This window comes from Mustela nivalis, assembly GCF_964662115.1.
Source record: "Mustela nivalis genome assembly, chromosome: 11".
Classification (NCBI taxonomy): Eukaryota; Metazoa; Chordata; class Mammalia; order Carnivora; family Mustelidae; genus Mustela; species Mustela nivalis.
Genome location: NC_139030.1, coordinates 89,390,819 through 89,395,902, shown reverse-complemented (window position 1 = coordinate 89,395,902; position 5,084 = coordinate 89,390,819).

The following is a 5,084-nucleotide window of genomic DNA, read 5'->3' as shown; positions in this document are numbered from 1 at the left end:
GTCACAAATCAGGTCTCAACCAGTACCAAAAGATTGGGATCATTCCCTGCGTATTTTCAGACACATGCTGCACATGTCTGCATATTTTCAGACACAATGCTCTGAAACTAGAACTCAGTCACAAGAGGAAAGCTGGAAAGAACCCAAATACATGGAGGCTAAAGAGCATCCTATTAGAGAATGAATGGGTCAACCAGGAAGTTAAAGAAGAATTCAAAGAAATTCATGGAAACAAATGATAATGAAAACACAACAATTCAAAATCTTTGGGACACAGCAAAGGCAGTCCTGAGAGGAAAATATATAGCAGTACAAGCCTTTCTCAAGAAATAACAAAGGTCTCAAATACACAACCTAAACCTACACCTAAAGGAGCTAGAAAAAGAAAAACAAAGAAAGCCTAAACCCAGCAGAATAAGAGAAATAATAAATAATAAATAGCAGAGCAGAAATCAGTGAAATAGAAACCAAAAGTATAGCAGAACAAATCAATGAAACTAGGAGCTGGTTCTTTGAAAGAATTAACAAGATTGATAAACCCCTGGCCAGAACGATCAAAAAGAAAAGAGAAAGGACCCAAATTAATAAAATCATGAATGAAAGAGGAGAGATCACAACCGACACCAAAGAAATACAAAACAATTACAAGAACATATTATGAGCAATATATGCCAGCAAATTTGACAATCTGGAAGAAATGGATGCATTCCTAGAGACATATAAACTACGACAACTGAACCAGGAAGAAATAGAAAACCTGAAGAGACCCATAGCCAGTAAGGAGATTGAAGCAGTCATCAAAAATCTCCCAAAAAACAAGAGCCCAGGGCCAGATGGCTTCCCAGGAGAATTCTACCAAACATTAAAAGAAGAATTAACTCCTATTCTCCTGAAACTGTTATAAAAAATAGAAATGGAAGGAAAACTTCCTAATTCGTTTTATGAGGCCAGCATTACCTTGATCCCAAAACCAGACAAAGACCCCATCAAAAAGGAGAATTACAGACCAGTATCTTTGATGAACACAGATGCAAAAATTCTACGAGAATACTAGTCAATAGGATCCAAAAGTATATTAAAAGTATATTCACCAGGACCAAGTGGGATTTATTCCAGGGCTGCAAGGTTGGTTCAACATCTGCAAACCAATCAATGTGATATAATACATTAACAAAAGAAAGAACAAAAAACATATGATCTTCTCAAAGATGCTGAAAAAGCATTTGACAAAGTACAGCATCTTTTCTTGATCAAAACTCTTCAAAGTGTAGGGATAGATGGTACATACCTCTATATCATCAAAGCCATTTATGAAAAACCCACAGTGAATATTATTCTTAGTGGAAAAAAAAAAACTGAGAGCTTTTCTGCTAAGGTCAGGAACATGGCAGGGATGTCCATTATCACCACTGCTATTCAACATAGTACTAGAAGTATTAGCCTCAACAATCAGATAACAACAAAAAATCAAAGGCATCCAAATTAGCAAAGAAGAGGTCAAACTATCACTCTTTGCAGATAATATGATACTGTATGTGGAAAAAACAAAAGATTCTACGCCAAATCTGCTATAGCTTGTACAGGAATTCAGTAAAGTGTCAAGATATAAAATCAATCCACAGAAATCAGTTGCATTTCTCTACACCAACAAGACAGAAGAAAGATAAATTAAGGAGTCAATCCCATTTACAGTTGTACCCAAAACCATAAGATACTCAGGAATAAACCTAACCAAAGAAGCAGAGAATTTGTACTCAGAAAACTATAAAGTATGCATGAAAGAAATTGAGGAAGACACAAAGAAATGGAAAAATGTTCCATGCTCATGGATTGGAAGAACAAATATTATGAAAATGTCTATGCTACCTAAAGCAATCTACATGTTTAACATGTTCAATGCAATTCCTATCACAATACCATCTTTTTTTCCCAAAGAAATGCAACAAATAATCCTAAAATTTATATGGAACCAGAAAAGACCTCGAATAGCCAGAGGAATGTTGAAAAGGAAAGTCAAAGTTGGTGGCATCACAATTGCAGACTTCAAGCTCTATTACAAAGCTGTCATCATCAAGACAGTATGGTACTGGCACAAAAACAGACACATAGATCAATGGAATAGAATAGAGAGTCCAGAAATAGACTCTCAAATCTATGGTCAACTAATCTTCAACAAAGCAGGAAAGAATGTCCAAAGGAAAAAAGACACTCTCTTCAATAAATGGTGTTGGGAAAATTGGACAACCATATGCAGAAACATGAAACTAGACCATTTCCTTATACCACACACAAAAATAGACTCAAAATGGATGAAGGACCTCAGTGCGAGAAAGGAATCCATCAAAAATCCTTGAGGAGAACACAGGCAGCAACCTCTTCGACCTCAGCCGCAGCAACATCTTCCTAGGAACATCGCCAAAGGCAAGGGAAGCAAGGGCAAAAATGAACTATTAGGATTTTATCAAGATGAAAAGCTTTTGCACAGCAAAGGAAACAGTAAACAAAACCAAAAGACAACTGACAGAATGGGAGAAGATATTTGCAAACGACATGTCAGATAAAGGGCTAGTATCCAAAATCTATAAAGAACTTACCAACTCAACACCTAAAGAACAAATAATCCAATCAATGGGCAGAGGACATGAATAGACATTTCTGCCAAGAAGACATCCAGGTGATGTGGATTTTCATGTGTCTGAAAATGTCCTCCACGTCAGGCTCCAGCATCAGGGAAATACAAATCAATACCACAATGAGATACCACTTCACACCAGTCAGAATGGCTAAAATTAACAAGTCAGGGAATGACAGATGCTGGCAATGATGCAGAGAAAGGGGAACCCCCCTACACTGTTGGTGGGAATGTAAGCTGGTGCAACCACTCAGCATGGGGGTTCCTCAAAAAGTTGAAAATAGAGCTATCCTATGACCCATCAATTGCACTACTGGGTATTTACCCTAAAGATACAAATGTAGTGATCCAAAGGGGCATGTGTAACCACCCAAATGTTTATAGCAGCAATGTCCACAATAGCCAAACTATGGAAAGAACCTAGATGTCCATCAACAGATGAATGGATAAAGAAGTGGTGTGTATATATATACAATGGAATACTATGCAACCATCAAAAGAAATGAAATCTTGCCTTTTGCGATGACATGGATGGAACTAGAAGGTATTATGCTCAGTGAAATAAGTCAATTGGAGAAAGACTATTATATGACCTTCCTGATATGAGGAAGTTGAGAGGCACATTTGGGGGGTTGGGAGGTAGGAAAGGAACAAATGAAACAAGATAGGATTGGGAGAGAAACAAAATATAAGAGACTCTTAATCTCACAAAACAAACTGAGGGTTGTCAGGGGGAAGTGGTAGGGAGAGGGTGGTGGGGTTATGGACATTGGGGAGGGTATGTGCTATGGTGAGTGCTATGAAGGGTAAACCTGACAATTCACAGACCTGTGAATTAATATATGTTAATAAAAAATATGTTAATAAAAATATTAACTAATATTTTATATGTTAATAAAAAATAATAATATTTTTATTATATGATAAATATATGTTAATAAAAAAAATCCTGAGGTTGGCAGTTCTGAGCAGGTATAGGCTCTCCACAATGTCATCTGGGATCCACAATCATTTTGGCTTCCTAGTCCCTGATATCTGGGTGTCTTCCTTGTGTAGCAAACCTAACCACTTAGAACAGTAAGATGAAAGAAGACAAGAAGGCTCTTGTAAAGCACATACTTCTTGTGATTGACCATTAGTATTTAATCACACAGCTAACTGCAATGGACACCTGGAAATGCAGTCTTTTAGTTAGGCTAAAAGATTATAAATCTATACTAAGGAAGGAGAAGAGAATGAATTATAATAGGCAACAACTAAAATTCTCTGCTATGAAGAGCAGGTGTAACAATAATCAAAATTTCTGTCAGCCCACCAAGTCTAACCAAACAATGAGCATAAACAATTTAAGTTTTGGGGGTGCCTGGGTGGCTCAGTCAGTTAGGTATCCGCTCGACATCTGCCTTCAGCTGGAGTCATAATCCCTGGACCCCACATCCAGCTCTCTGCTCAGCAGGAACCCTGCTTCTCTTTCTCCTTCTCTCCTTCTCTCAAGCTCCACACCCAGCTCTCTGCTCAGCAGGAAGCCTGCTTCTCCTTCTCCTTCTGCCTGCCACTCCCCCTTGCTGGTGCCCAATCTCTCTCTGTGTCAAATAAATAAATAAAACCTTTAAAAAAATATATAAGTTTTTTCTTCTGTTTTAATGTACTGATGGTAAGTACTCTGCAGCATTTACACATATTTTTCCAAAGCTATGTGCCACATCAAAAAGTTACAATGTTTATTTGTTTGTTTAGAGAGTACAAGTGGGTGGGAAAGAGAATCTCTAGCAGACTCCATGCTGAGTGTGGATTCTGGCAGCAGGGCTCAGTCTCATGACCCCGAGATCATGACGTGTACCAAAATCAAGAGTCAGATGCTTAACCGACTGAACGACTCATGTGGCCCCCCAAAATCATAATGTTCTATGTATATGAACCCTGTTTTAAATCAATAAGCAATGAACAAGGATGTTTTGAAAAAGCAAGTAATCTAAGTAATGGCAGAATCTGAAATAATGTTTAGGATGCCATGACAATTTCTCACCAAACATGGAGAATTGTCTCCCCAGCATGGATTAAAGATGGCTATAAATTCTTCAATCCTTCATTCCATTGAGATGTGGGCTTTATTTCCCTTCCCCTGGATCTGAACTGACCCTATGATAGGCTTCAATCGATAGAATGCAGAATGATAATGTGTAACTACTGAGACCAGACTTCAAGAGATTTTGCTTCAAGAGAACTTTCTTCCTTCACTGCTTAAAATACTACTCTCTTTTGGAAGTCAGCTGGAATGTCCTTAGAAGTCTAAACCAAATCTAAGTTGAGAGGCCATATGGAGAAGAACAAAGACACAAGGGGGTTCTGTAGTCAATACCAACTGCCAGTCATATAAGCAATTTGTATTAAAGGACCCAACCCAGTCAAATCTACAGTATCTGCAATCTCAGCTGATACCATACTGCACAGA